Source organism: Sinohyriopsis cumingii, chromosome 1, assembly GCF_028554795.1.
Source record: "Sinohyriopsis cumingii isolate HCF-2022 chromosome 1, ASM2855479v2, whole genome shotgun sequence".
Classification (NCBI taxonomy): Eukaryota; Metazoa; Mollusca; class Bivalvia; order Unionida; family Unionidae; genus Sinohyriopsis; species Sinohyriopsis cumingii.
Window position 1 is genome coordinate 78,911,824 of NC_142961.1, and position 16,132 is coordinate 78,927,955.

At 36.6% G+C, this 16,132-nt stretch overlaps 1 protein-coding gene across 4 annotated transcripts in view; it reads left to right on the forward strand.

The window, feature by feature from the left end:
• LOC149807183 (serine/threonine-protein kinase NIM1-like) overlaps positions 1-16,132 on the forward strand; it is a 69,878-nt gene that overhangs the window by 27,225 nt on the left and 26,521 nt on the right. The window contains exon 1 of one of the 4 annotated variants that reach the window (XM_089963275.1): positions 12,173-12,299. The exons of the other annotated variants lie outside the window; for them this stretch is intronic. The gene's annotated coding sequence lies outside the window, so the exon portion shown is untranslated. Of the gene's footprint in view, positions 1-12,172; positions 12,300-16,132 lie in introns of those variants that run through there. 4 annotated transcript variants of the gene reach the window in all.

A 16,132-nucleotide genomic window follows, 5' to 3' on the forward strand; every position in this document is an offset into this window, starting at 1 on the left:
CATTCATATAGGCGCTTAAAAGAAGACTTTTTCACATGTGCAAAAACTTTAGTAAAGTGAAAACGTCTCAAAAAAGAATTATTAGAGGGGCAAGGGATTTCGGTTTTGAGGGATTTCTCTGTGTGTGTGTGTTTTTACATGCAAAAATGTTATTTATCTATTTATTTAAAAAATGAACAAAATGTGATAATATTCAATAAAATACACACCAGTCTTTAATAAATGGAGTATTATCTTTTTACTGTATTGACGTACCTATTATTTGTTTACTTTTACACTTAAGTATACCTATTTATTCAGCGTAATACAGAGAAACAGACAAACAATTCGTTTATGTTAGAAAAAATTATACTAAAAATGCTGCTGGAAAACGTTTGGATGTCCCTTAAAAGTAAACAAAAAAGGTCACAAAATTAAAACGGAATCTCATGGGCTGTAAAAACCATGTCTATCAAGGAAGTGAATTGCATAAAACGCTTAATATATTTTCTGTCATTATTGCAAGAATAGGAAACTATAGATCTCAGTCTTGATAAATCCAAGACAATTACTTTTTTTGGTGTCAACACCAATGGCTATTGAAAGTGTCTAGCATTTTAAATATCTCAATCTAGAACATATACCAAACGCATCATTACGTCTTGAACCAAGATGGGAAAACTATGCACATCTTACACAAGAAACTGCGTAGTTGGATATGTAGTACTAGATTTAAAAATAACACGTTTAATTGTTGTTGTTGTAGAGTTTAACGTCATTTTTCAGTTAGGCTACATGGCGGCCAGTATACATGGTGGAGGAAGAACCCGGGAAAACCCCGGATAGAACTACCGAGAAGCTACTGGCAAGCTTTCTTACGTATCCACATTGACCGAGCCCGAGACTCGTACCAACGCAGACAGAGGTGAGATGGCTGTGATTCGTAACGGTGAGCGCTTTAAACCACTCGACCACTCGTGGCCCCATGTTTAATTGTAATTGTACCATACAGTTGCATGAAACCAACATTTCTCTGATTTGGAATTCGAAAACATAAAAATTATTTGAAATATCATTTTAAAAAATTCTTAGTTATCGACTCCAAAAAGGTGCGCCATTATATATTTTCTTATGCCGAGCTAGTTCTATTCGCTCATGAAGTTATTGCAAAAAGATATCACCTATTGGATGTCTGTGGTCAGCTGCAAACAAAAAAAACAACACAAAAACACATCAGTCTTTCTTTTTTTTGCAGCAAGTTACTATAGTTACTGACCTCAGGTGCATACAAACATAAGTGGATAATTTGTAATAAATATATAGTATAGACAGAAACTGGGTAGAAATGGACCACAACTAACCACAAATTAAAATCCCCATGCAACTAAAATGACCATTAATGTTCTTGGTGTTAGTGTTGTGTGGTTTAACGCCATTTTTCAGCACACGATAGGCTATACATGGCGGCCAGTATTAATGATGGAGGAAGAACCCGGGAAAACCCCGGAAAGAACAACCAACCCACGAGAAGCTACTGGCAAGCTTTCTCACATACCCACATTGGCTGATTCCGAGACTCGAACCCACGCAGACATAGGTGAGATGGCAGTGATCCGTAACGGAGAGCGCTTTAGACCACTTGGCCATTCGGGGCCCCAAAATGACCATTAATCAAATATTTTAAATTAAGTAAGTTTAGTAATGTTACGCAATTGTACAACAGTCATCTAGCGGTCAAATTTATAAATTAATCAAAATGAAGCCGTGGTTGTTCATTTGGTTGAACGTCGGGTCGTAAGATTCGATATTCCGATCTGGCCAGCTCACGTCGGCTGCTTCATTGAGTCCATAAGTAAGGCACTTGGCTTCCGTTTCCTCGGCATGTGATGTGATGTTGTTGTGATTTGGATTTTTAACGTAGTTTTAACAGTTTTTCAGTCCTATCGCTATGATGTCTGCAATGTGGCAGTTTATATTGATGTCTAGCACTGGGGCATCATGCCGCAGACATGTAGCATGATGTCCTACCCAGTCACATTATCCTGACACCAGGCCGACTAGTCCTAACACTAACCGCTTAATGCTAAACGACAAGCGAGGCAGCTGATAGTACCATTTTTATAAGTTTTTGATATAACTCGGCCGGGGATCGAACCCACGACCTCCTGCATCAGAGGCGGGCACTCAAACCACTAGGCCACCGGAGCGGTCTTCTCGGGATGATATAGGAAATTACAGTGTAGAAAGTTTCCTTGAAAAACCAAGAAACAACGTATTAATCTGAACGAAAATTAGACACGAGACTTATCTTACCATGTTATCTGAATCATTTTCTGTACCATTCTTCACCACTTCTTTAATTTCGGTTTAGAAAGAGTATGTACGATAAGAACCCTCTCATCCCCCTACCCCCCAAAAAAATAATATGTAAAAACTCAGTGCAATAAATATAAAAAATGAAATTAACAACCAAAACCAACACAAAAGTAGATGCTGAATACCATTTTCTTGAAGAGAAAAGCAATGCCACTTTTGAAAATATTGAGACCTCTCCGGTGGCCTGGTGGTTAGAGCGTCCGCCTCAGAAGCAGGAGGTCGTGGGTTCGAACCCCGGCCGAGTCATACCAAAGACTAACAAAAATGGTACAAACAGCTACCTCGCTAGGTGCTCAGCATTAAGAGGTTGGTGTTAGTTCTGGTCGGCCTGGTGTCAGGATAATGTGTTTGGGTGGGACATCATGCGGCATGATGCCCCAGTGCTATACATCACTGCCAGACTGCAGACATCGTAGCGATATGACTGAAAAATTGTTTAAGCTACATTAAAAATCCTAATCACACACACACACACACAGAGAAAATATTATGGTACTGGACCAAATATATTCAAATAAATATGCTCATTTCCTCTTCCATCGTCGCCAAACCACAGGTGACTATCCGCTACGCTTCATTATCACCCGTGGCTGCCTGTGCTGAGATTTCCTCTTTTTTCATGAGCACACATGCACAAAAATACCTCATTAAATAACCAGTGTTACAATTTAGTTACCTTTTTATGGAGAGAAACGTTGACTGGTTCATTTTACGAGCGTGAAAAGTCATGTTGGGTCACAATATATCATTTAATGATAAAATGAGAAAACATTAGCACGGACAGCAACTGGTCGCCCATGACTGACGACGATGTCCATCCAATAACAGAAACATTTTCAAGTGTTAACTTTGTGCACTCCGTTATAAAAATAAAAATATTTTTTTTTAAATACAAAAATAAAGAAAATAACTTTGAACAATGCCTGAACTAGACTCTCTATTTAATATTTCGAAATAGATTCTCAACTTACTATAAGAACAATAACGATTTGTCACATAAATTTGTGCCGTGACGGCAAGGGCGCCCGCATAATTTTTTTTCGGGGAGGGGGAGGGAAAACATGTAGTGGTCAGCTTACCGTTGTAGTCAAAAACATGTTTAGATGTGCAATCGGGCGGGGTGGTGTTGGGGGCATGTCCTACTATGTGCTGGTGCCCATGAACGGATGGGACTAGGTAGTATAGTGATGACTGTTTCTAATTTTGATTCACAATAACGCATGCTGAATGAATTTACAGTGCAATACTTCGTGTACTGTGCACTCGACAGTAAACAGTATAGAGCCCAAAGCACTGGCGGGTTTTACTGTATTAGATTTGGATATATATTGTTTATTTATTTTTTTTTGGGCACCAGACAGATGCCCCCCCTACCTAGCCAAAGAATAAAAGTGTTTTTATGTTTCACTGAGTCCCCCAGATATGTTGCTTTGTTTTTTAAATTTAAACAGAATTTCGATCAAAAATTTTAAATGAATTTTTGACGGGGTATTTATTTCCTAGTGTATTCTATAGGATTGTTCTTCCGAGTCGGTTTCGATCACCTGACTCGGAGTCCCTCTCCTAGTATCTTTGTTACCTTGGCTAAAGGTTGCCTACGTCCCGTGTTTGCTATGTGTGAATGTGCTATATGTTTGTTCGTGCTATGGTTGTGTTCGTGTTGGGACAGCCGTCTATATCGAATTCTTCCCCAGTTGTCCTGTGATCCTTATAACATGGATCTTCTAAATTTTGTACATATTTATATTTCCAAGCTTTTAGAATAAGAATTTTGAATTTTGGGCGAAGTAACGGTGTAATAATATTTTTAGGGGGGGAAAAAAAAACTGCTATTGTTTTAGTGTGTGCTATGTGTGTGTCGTTCTTCGCAAATCTATATTCTGCTGAGGTCAGCTGTGTTCGAGAGAGCTCCATATTTACTTTATTGTTTTTACTTCACTCTCTCGAACTTGGCTACCTTTATTTATTTATTATGTTTCCGAAAAGGGTTGCCAAAGATTTTATTTCCTATACAGTTGAGTGACAGTATAGGTGTTAGTATAGATTGGTTTCTTTTGTGTTGTATGTCTACTTTTCCATGTCGCATGTCTGTTCCTTCCTTCCTAGCTCCATGTGAGTGTAGGTCTCTGTCCTATAATTCTCAAAGGTAAAAGAAAGGTATTAGTATTCAATATAAATTTGCTTAAGTAGAAATGGAGAGGTATACTTTCTACTATTATCTATCAAGAGTAGGCAGGAGTAATGTCCCATTGGGGTAACTGCCGTTGGTAGTTATCATTACATATGCCTCTCACTTTAGTTTATTTTCCTATGACTATTATTTGGCCACAGGCCATCATTGTTGTAACGATATAGTCAGTAATTTTATACAGCGTATTTTTAGTAAAATTCCCATCAAGATATAAAATGCTTTGTTGTTTATATTTATCTGTTTTGTTTATTTCAGCTATTACCTTGTCCCTATTTATTTTTGTTTTTTCACATTGTATTATCACATGGAATTTAGAAAACGGGCCTCTTTTACACAGTGGACATTTTGGCGGTACTCTGACCATGCGCCGTCTCACTGCAGCCTCTCCTGTCAAGCATGCATTGTGCATGTATTTAAAGCAGAGGCTTTGAATTTTAAGGGAGCCTAGTTTCATCCAGTGCCCCCATGCTCTGTCCCAGTTAACGTATAAATTTTCTTTTTCTGCCGTGCTTTTAATATTTTTTGTTACGTCCTCCCTTATCCAGTTATATGTTAAAGTTTCCTCTTTATTCCATAGTTCTTTTTTATCTCTATATTTTATTAGTAAATCTTTAATGTTTTTGAATTTTCTTGGAATTTCTAATTGTTTTATTAACTTATTATTTTTGTAAATATCGTCCCTATTTCTTATGGAGAATCCATAACGGTATATGTAGATACCTTCCCATGGACTCTTTGGTTCTAGTCTTAGCCTCTTAAATCTATTTAAAATATTGCCGGCTTTAAGTAGTATAGGGCTGGGGAGTCCTACCCCTCCCCTTTCTTTAGCTTTATATAGTGTTTCTTTATTAATATAATGAAGTTTAAAATCCCAAATGTAGTCTATTATATTATTATCTATTGTGCTTAATGCTTTGTTACTAATATCTATAGATTTTAAGATATAATTAATATGGGCGTACATGTATGTTTTCGCTACTTGTACTCTCTCCATTAGGCATAGTGGCGTTAGTGCCCAAATTTTCACATTCTGTTCGATTGCTTCTCTTATTTGTCTGCAGTTTTCCTTCTCTTCATTTTCTCCAAAATTGACTCCCAAAACTTTGACCCTTTTCTTGATTAAATGTGGGGGCAAACCTGGGTGGTTACCTCTCCAGTTTCCTATTTTGAGTATTTCCGTTTTGTCGTGATTAATCTGTGATCCTGATGCTTTGCTAAATCTGTCAAATTCTTGGATCAGGTGTTTAAAGGAGTTATGATCCTTTATAAAGTTTGTACAATCGTCGGTGTGTTGTAACATTTTCACTTCTTCTTTTATATTCGGTATTTTAATACCTTCAATATCTTTATTTAGTTTAATGCTCATGCTTAGTATTTCAATCGCTATTACATATAATAGCATAGATAGTGGGCAGCCTTGCCTCACCGATCTTTTAATATCAAATTTACCCGTCTTTGCTCCATTCACCTGCACTCTTGAAGTTATTTTTTTGTACAGGATTTTGGTCCATATTTGAAATCTGTTTCCAAAGCCAAATTTCTCTAAGACTTTTTGTATATAGTTGTGTTCTAATCTATCAAAGGCTTTTTCTTGGTCAAAAAGTACCATGGCAGCTTTTTGTCCACTATCATTTATATGTTCAATAATTGTTTTTATACTTAATATATTATTTTGTATATCTCTGCCTTTGGGACCACATGTTTGATTTATATTTATTATTTTCCCCATTTCCTTTTTTATCCTATTCGCTAAAATTTTGCTTAGTATTTTATAGTCCGTATTTAGGAGGGAGATGGGCCTCCAATTTTTAAGATCTTCCCTATCCCCCTTTCCTTTATACAGTAGTGTTATTATCCCTTCCCTCATACTCTCTGTCATGACATCATTTCTAAGTAAAATATTATTATACAACCATTCTAAGATGAGCGACAACTCACCACAGAATTTCGCATAGAAGTCCGTGGTGAGTCCATCTCCACCTGGGGATTTTCCTTTGGTGAGGCTTCGAATACTTTCCACTATTTCTTTTTGCGAGATGAACTCATCACATAAGTCTTTATGTGCTGATGATATCCTCTCACACTGAATATTTTTTAGATAGTCATCAATTTTGTAGTCTTCAATTTTTTGAGATGTATATATTTGGGTGTAGTATTCCTCAATGTATTTGAGTATTTTATTTTTATCAGTAGTTTTTTCCCCATTAATTTTCAAGGTCTCCATAATTTTTCTCCCCCCCCTCCTAATCTCTTCTCGCTTATACAGTCCTTCCGCTTTTCTGTATATATGTGTGAATTTTCCCGCTCTCATTTCTTTACCCCTGATGTTTTCTTCTATTATTTTGTTTAGTCTATCGTTTAGTTTTTTTCCCATATCTGCTGTGTTTTCCCTCTTTAACTGCCGTTCAATTTCCTCTTTCTCCATTTTAAGTTTTTTACTTCTGATATTTGAAGTTTCAATAGCTATACTTTTTATTTTTAATTTAAATTTATCCCATTCTCTAATAATATCCATGTTTCCTCTTTCAATAAACCTTCTTATTTCATTTTTAATTTCGTTTATAAAATTGGGATCCTCCAATAACTTATTGTTAAATTTCCAGCCCCCTTTTCCCCAGTTATTTTTAGCTTTAAAATTTACTGTCATGTATATAAGTTTGTGATCAGAGATCTTAAAATCAATAATTCCAGCCTCTTTGTGTGTTTCTTCGTTAAAGTTTGTACACAAGAATTTATCTATTCTACTCCCTTTGTTTATTTTATATTCATATGTATATTGTTTCCTAAGTATATTTAACTGTCGGTATACATCTTTAAATGTATGCCTATTTATGAAGTTTTCCATTTCTATCTTAAATCTTATATCATTAGTTGTTAGTTCCCCCTCCCTATCTATATTATCCCCTACCCAGTTATAGTCCCCTCCTAATATTACGTCTTCCATTGTATATCTTTCTAGATATTTTGATAGATTTCTAATAAATTCCTGTCTTGGATATTTGTTGGACGGCATATAGAGGTTAATAAAATGTATTTTCCCAATTTTGACATGTAGTAGTCTCCCTTTAAAATCTTTACCCTCTTCTATTCTCTCCCATTGGATTCCTGGTTTATTTTTAATTATTGTTGCCACACCCCCTTTCACATCATTCCCCTCAAAGTCATTTTTCAACAGAATTCCATTTAAGTGACTTTCACAAAAAGATATCACATCATTTTTAAAACCATTATGGGTTTCTTGTAAAAAAAAGAATATCAAAATTTAGGCTTTTATTGAATTTGGCAAGTTTTTCTATATTTATTCCATTTACATTTATTGAGTATACTTGGAAGTTCGTTCCTTCCATTTCTGGTTGCCTCCAGGTTGCCGCATTTATGGTTGCCACTTGATTTTATTTTGATTTTTATTCATAATAATTTTTTTGATTTTTATTCAACGGGCGCACTGGCTTCAGAGTCTCCCCCCACCCCCGTCAAAAGGGTGGGTGGGGTTTCTTCTGTTGAATTTGTATTTCCTTTGCTTGCTTGTTCAGTCTTGTTCTCTGTCGTATTGTCTTCCATTACTTTTCTTTGCGTATCATCCGTCTCACTCTCGTATTCACGTCCTGTTTCATAATCATCATCATTTCCAGTTTCTTTGTCATTTTCCTGTTCAAATATAGTTTCATTTTCTGTTTCTGTTTCTGTTTCCATTGTTTCTTCTTCGATTGTTTCCTCCCTTTTCTTTTTAGTTATGGTTTCCTTCCTCTCTGACACATTTTTCCTTTCTTCTATTGTATAATCTTCATTTCTTCCTGTTTCGCCCTCCTGGGGTGATTCCGGTCCTGTGGCTGCTTTTCTTTTTATTCTCAACTTTGGTATTGGCGTGGATGTTAGAGGTTGAATTCCTATTAAGTCATTCCCAGTATGGTTATCCTGTTCCTCTTCCTCTGATAAGCATCCATACCTATTTCTCAACGTTAGTCCCTCTTTATTGTTTGGGGTTTTTGAAAGTCCCGATTTGTTTGGGCTAAGTACTTTTTGGCACTCCAGTGTCGATTGTTCTTCTCCCCTTATTTCTGTTAAGTCTATATTCGTGAGTGAGCTTGCCGTTACTTCCTTATTTTGCTCTTTTTCAGTTCTGACTTCTTTTATGAGTTTTAGTATCGGATCGGGTTCTTGCATGTTACGATTTATTGGTGCAGCTGCCACCCTACTTGCGTACGTATCCCTGTTGGTTGTGCCTTGCGCTGTTTGTTCTACGCCAGGGCAATCACGTGGTTCATGCCCCGTTTGAAAACATCTGTGGCATCTCCGATCTAGCTCTGCTCCTCTATACCAACTTCTGAGTTTGAACCCCATGACATAGAAAAATAGGGGTATTTTCTTTGCATCTTCTTTTTGCACATAAATAATTCTGTTTCCGGATTTGATCGGCGCAAAACCCCAAATTGTTGCCATCTTGTGGGTTACGACCTTCGCTCCGAATTTCTTTTCAACTTTTAGAACAAGTTGATCTGTATCCACTTCGAATGGAAGTCCCACTATATGAATCTCTGTTAACTTTGGCTCGATATTTCTTGTAAAGGGTTCTGTCTCCTTTACTACTGCTCTCATCCCTTTTATTTCTATTTCCGTCATTTCTAATAACGGAGTTCGATCTTTTGTGTATATATTGTTTAGAGCTATGTACCCGTATGTTTTTCTTCTAATCTTTTCTAACTTTAAGATAGTTATTAGGGAAAAAGGACAGTAGTTGAACAAAAGTATCCACCAAACAGTTGCGGGCTAAACGCCCTCCTAGCCTCAGTATCGTTACACATGATTGGGTAGTCTAAACTTTAAGGGAACATTGTACCAAAGCAACATACCGTCTATACTCTCTTATAAGACCAGTCCAGCTGCAAACAACATACACTATGCTCTTTGTTCTACCGGTTGCTCTTAAGAAACTGCACAGATCTAGATCTGCGTTATTAAAAATATATAAATAAGTTTGCGCTTTGTCTTTAGTATATCTTAAAGGTGTATAAGGTCGGGATCATTGAGAACAGTGTGATATAATTGGGGAGCCTATTTGGAGCCAAAATGTATTGAAAAATCGTGACACTGTGTCACAGGTACACTGGATTTATGAACGGCGTTTGGGGGTGGCAAGTGGGGCTACCCAGGACACGCTCTTGAGGGGGCCCCGTGCTTCAGGCCTAAGGTCGTCTTTATGAGTTTGTCAAGCTATATTCTCCGGTAAATTGGAAACGCTGATACAGGCCGCACGTAATGCACGCAAATTATTGTTCTTAATTCGTGTCTTCGTGTTATTTGAAAAATGACAATAATAATCAGTTTATTAGGTCAAAGGCATTGTCGTCATGTTATTATTTCGATTTTAAAAAAACGTTGTCCACAAACAGGATTTTTAAAAAATGAATAATGAAAATACTAAATTCGTGCGCCAAATCGCGAAAGTTGATCTAGTCTAGACATAATTAGTGTTTGCAGTAGCATACCAATCGAGATACCGATACTCTGGCCCCGCGCGGTTATGGTCGGCCCTAGGCCCCGCGTACTCCTAACGCCGCCTCTGACTGGATTAACCTATTTATTCTGTATTTTTTATATATTGGAATTCTTTTTTTTATGTAGACATGAACGTTTCCATTGAAAGTAGGTCATCAAATGTCCAGTCCAATCATTTACATCACCCTAGGGAGGCAGGGACTTAAGGTGCTGTACGGCTGAGGCAATTATAATAATGTACCATGCCCTATAACGTGCCACTGTACCTAGCCTAGGCTGATCCGATAGAAAAATTCGAACCAGTACTCTTTTGATCATGAATCCGGCGCACAACCACTGAGCAAAAGTTGTTCCTGCCTCCTTTAGTTGCCACTTACGACATGCAGAGTGGCGTATATGGCATGTTTTACATCCCTGGACACGCTAAAGGGGTGGAGGTAGGGAGAGGACATCAGATGGGTGAATATTGGGTCTTGTGAAAAGAATAATTACCATCAAAACATGGGAAATTTATACCTTTAGAAGCAAATATGAATCAAAGGAGGGGGAATAGCTCAATAATTAAAGCTAGCGAAACCCATAAGGTTTCACTCCAGGTTTTAGTATTTTTCACAGCGTTGAGTTTCTAAATAGAAGTGTCTTCCAACATTCCGACATTTGACACACGGGGTTATATGTTATTTAAAGAAAATTTCGAGAATGCTAATGCTCATGTACCTATATACTCGCTAATAAGACAATCCAACTGTAAACTGCACAGACCCAGATCTGCCGGCCAATTATGCGCCGGCAGATCTGGGTCTGTGCAGTTTGTTAGGAGTAACCATAAGAATAAACATCATAGATCCTGATCTGCAAGCACATTATTCTACGACAGATCATGATCTTTGTTGTTTGCGGTTCGACTCGTGTTATCAGCGAGTACATCACGGTACGTCAGTTGTATTTAAGCATTCATTGTTGTATCAGATATGAAGATATCTAGGCAGGATGCCTACCACAGATCTCTAATGAGAAAGTATGCGCTCAGAATTAACATCTAGCTTTAGAAAGCAGCTGTTTTATTGAGGCTAATGTTTTAAAACTGAGATTGGAAAAGTTTGGCCGGTGACATTTTCTTCACATTTCGTCTGCAGAAAGGCGTATTAAGGTACATAAAAATCCACACAAGTGTAAGTATATGGAATTTATTTATTGAAAAAGAGTCACACCAACTCACCTTGAATTTCAGATACTTTTCAAGTATGTTTGGGTGAAGAATAATTCTGACTTAACAATACGATAAAACCACTAGCTACCCAGATATATAAGTTCATTTTAAGAGGTGAGACAAGCTCGTCAGTTTTCACTGCAAAGACTGAATCTCACATAGGCAACATATGTGTTAGGAAGTGAACATTTTGCAAAACGGTTATTTTTAAAGATGAACCTTTATATTTTTCATATTCAGAATTGTATTTCCCTTCTCCCCCATCGAATTTCAAGAGCTAATATAAAATGTAGACAGTATACTTATTGTGGAAATTAGTGAGTGTCGTTTGGACTTGTATTTGACATCTGCTTATCGATTTAAAATGGTACCATGATGAATGAACGGTTTATACACTTCAATATTTACTCAAGTCAATCAGATTGAACCGAATACTACTAATGATTGGTTACAGAAAGAAAGGATTACACGATGAAAACAGTATAATTAAAACAGCAAATAAGAACCTACGTGTATCACTTAATTGGTACTGCATTATTCGTCAAATGAATAAACATGTCGTACTTAACTTATTGTAAGCTTATAATGCGCTTACTTTTTCTGGGGATCCATATGTGTTCTTTTGTTTTGTTTTTTTTCGCGTTAGGCTCATTTTCACGAATGCGAATATTGTATAGATTTTACAGTATATTGCAAGGGCGTTCAAACGAATCTTTTCTCTTTTTTTATAGAAACATTACACCAAATATTAGTATGCACTTGATATGGTTATACTGTGTCCATACAATGACTATGTATATGTAAGCGTGTTTGGTACTTAGGTACGTATATCTATCGATATTTACATGTTGCTATAAAACAAACTTCACAAGCCCAGGTAACAAATGATCTTAGTCGTCCACCCGCATTAATTTATATGTAACCCATTGGCAGTGTCTTATCATTTTGGATATATCGAACACTTACATGAATAGCAATAGATAACGTTGTATGCATGAAAATGGTTATTGTGCATCGATCCATTGTGATTCCGATCGAATGAACAAGGTATGTATAATTTAGCAATTTTTTTTTGTATAAGATAAGACATATACAGTTTTCCAGCAATACAATCTTGTTGGGGTGGGATTTAAGGACACTTCATACCCTTAGAACATGTGATAGCAGAAAGTAGTAGAGCCGGATTAGGGCTTTGGGGGCCAGGGGCACTTAAGATAGGGGCCCCTTACACAAATACACCCTGAATGTAGTCCTTAAACTGTCCTGTATATGTATATAATTATTATTGCAATATTAGGCTAAGTATTAGACTGTTGAGACAAATATATGGTTTATCAACGGCAATCAGGGGAGGGGGCGAGGCACGTGCCCCCTGTGGATTGTAGGAACAAGATCTGCAAAAAGAAACATGGCTTCTTTCTCCTGTGGGTGGTAAGTGGTTTATTTCCGCATATACTACTCGTTGGGACATAAGCTTTAGGTCCTGAAGTGGGCATTTGGCTAAAAATTTATGGCAATATATCTTTTTTTCTTCACACATTTAAAGTTTGAATACTAGTAAAAGGTATTGAAATTTGCCTAGATAACTTTATGAAGACTTTATACATGCCTCTTCTTAAACGTGTTAGAAAATTATTGAAAGTGCCTTTACCATTGTTACTAAGTCATGAAAAATTAATACTAATGAATAAGCAAAAATGTAAGAAGAATTGTCACGAAAAGGCTTAGAGATTAATTTGAGAAACGTAAATGGGTGTACGTTTTATGGTGGTAACAGTCAAAACTTCTTTGAGTTTTTTCAACGGCGCTGAACGGTTAACCATACTCGACCAATGGTTCGCAAATTCCGTCATTTTGAGTATGTACAAGTTCAGCTCGGCTTAAAATGACTTATACGGGATGGAGAGCAGGCTAATTACATAGAATGTTATGATTTAAAAAAAGACCCAAGAATGGTATACCGTCTGTACAAGCTTAAAAGTCGAGCAAAACTGCAATTGATAATCATCCTGATCTCCCGTAGCTCAGGGACTATGCTGTTTGTTCTACTTAATACTCCGAACACACTGCACAGACCCAGATCTGCCGACACATTATGCGACGGCAGATTTTCAGTTGGACTCGTCACATAAGCAAGTATAGATGGTAAATGAACAGTTGTTTGACAGTTTATATTCTAGTCCCACAATTTGGACAGGAAACAAGAGAAAACACAGGTGGATGTTTAACAAGAATGAATGTTTAAGAATGCACCAAGACATGTATCAATTGATTAAAGGAAGCTCATATACTGATTTGTTTTAATGGGAAAAACAATAGAGCTTGTATAAACAAAATAATAAAAACATGATCCTTTTTTATGCAGTAGAATCTGTACTAACTTCATTTAGTAATCACGTAGATAGGGCGTCAGAATAAAGTTTTGGTTAGATACAGCCATTGATTTGACGCATACACTACATTACAGAGCATCACAAAATTTGTATCGAATTAATCTCCGTAAATGTTAAATAAACATGAATTACGGAATAAGAGTGACACCCCCACCCCCACCTACCCAATGCGAAATACCATTACGCTGTGTTGCGAGTCTATGCTCTTAAAATAAGTAACAGAAAAGAGTGAAACGCATCAAGCTTTGTAAAATTCAACAAATAGTGTATTTCCCTAGAATACAAAGTGAAAAAAGAACTTATGGTATTGCGAATTAAATCCCAAAATAATCATAGAATTACAGACGTAAGTACTAATAATTTAATGTTCTAAATAAACTTTAGTAGAAATCCAAATTAAGTCCAACGATGAAGTTTTGATGTGTGTGATGACCTGTATGAAGCTGATGTGTCAACAGTCTTTTGTTGAAACACATTAATATAATTTCAGTTTTGAATTCACCATAAATCCCTGTGAATGTCTCTGTCCAATTTTAATTTTTTTTTAAGAGCACTCTGTATTTCCAGAGACCGGTCGAGTCATACCAAACACTTACAAACATGGTACTAACAGCTGCCTCGCTTGACGCTCACATTAAGAGGTTAGTGCTAGGACTGGTCGGCCCGGTGTCAGGATAATGTGACTGGGTGGGGACATCGTGCTACATGTCTGCGGCATGATGCCCCAGTGCTAGACATCACTATAAACTGCCACATTGCAGACATCGTAGCGATATGACTGAAAAATTGTTAAAGTTACGTTAAAAATCCAAATCACATCACATCACATACTTCCAGAGAAAATGTGTGTGTGTGTGTGTGTGTGTGCGTGTGTGTGTGATTTAGATTTTTAACGTAGCTTTAACAATTTTTCAGTCATATCGCTACGATGATTGCAGTGTGACAGTTTATAGTGATATCTAGCACTGGGACAACATGCCGCAGACATGTAGTATGATGTCCCAGCCAGTCACATTATCCTGACACCAGGCCTATCAGTCCTAAATAACCTCTTAATACAAGCAAGGCAGCTGTTAGTACCATTTTTGTAAGTCTTTGGTATGACTCGGCCGGGGATCAAACCCACGACCTCCCGCATCCGAGGTGGATGCTCTAACCACTAGGCCACCGGAGCGGTCCAGAGAAAATAATCACTGAATTAAATAATTTGATTAAATAAATTCCAGCCCAGATGAACACTGAAAACAACAATAATACAAATTGATTCTGTTGGTTCTTAAGAATGAATAATCTTTCCAGTGATCAGATTATATAGTCCTCTACTTAACATTTTCTAAACAAAAAATTACCTAATGGAAAATAATGTTCTAGAAAGTTCTTAATGTTTACAAAATGAAATGTTAGTTATTATTAGAAAGTCTGTTACTAAAATTATAATATATAAACCGGACATGCCAGGTATACCCGGTAAATTATAGGGGAATCCCAATAACCTGGACCCAGATCCAAATAAACATATTTATTTTTTCAAATAATCCTGATAATAAACCCATGCACACAAATATTTTAGCTATGCATTAGTTGTTTACAGACTAAAGTAAATTAAAATAAATTTTAAAAAAAACAATAATTTAGGTCAAGTAGAAAATAAACTTGATTTTGGACAAGGGTAAGTCCAACATTCAATGTTACATTGCAATAGCATATAATGAAATAAATTTTTAAAAAACAAACAAACAATCCATGCAAATTAAATATACGTAACAGCTGGCATGTTGATTCGATTTAATGAAATGGGAAATACTATTACGTTGGCGTGTTGATTCAGTTTAATAGAATGGGAAATACCGTTAAGCTGGCATGTTGATTCAGTTTGATAGAATGGGAAATACCGTCACGATGGCATATTGATGCGATTGAGTAGAATGGAAAATGCCGTTACGTTGGGACGCTGGTTCGATTTGATGCGATGGGAAATACCATTACGTTGACATATTGATTAGATTTGATAGAATGAGAAATACCGTTACGTTGGCATATTTATTTAATTTGATAGAAAGGGAAATACCATTACGTTGACATACTGATTCGATTTGATGGAAATGGAAATACCATTACGTTGGCATGTTAATACGATTTGATGGATAGCGATATGACTGAAAAATTGTTCAAGCTACGTTAAAAATCCAAATCACCCACACGCATGTTGATACGATTTGATGGAATGGGAAATACCATTATGTTGGCATGTTGATACGATTTGATGGAATGGGAAATACCATTACATTAGCATGTTGATACGATTTGATGGAATGGGAAGTACCATTACATTAACATGTTGATGCGATTTGATGGAATGGTAAATACCATTACATTAGCATGTTGATACGATTTGATGGAATGGTAAATACCATTACATTAGCATGTCGATGCGATTTGATGGAATGGGAAATACCATTATGTTGGCATGTTGATTCGATTTGATGG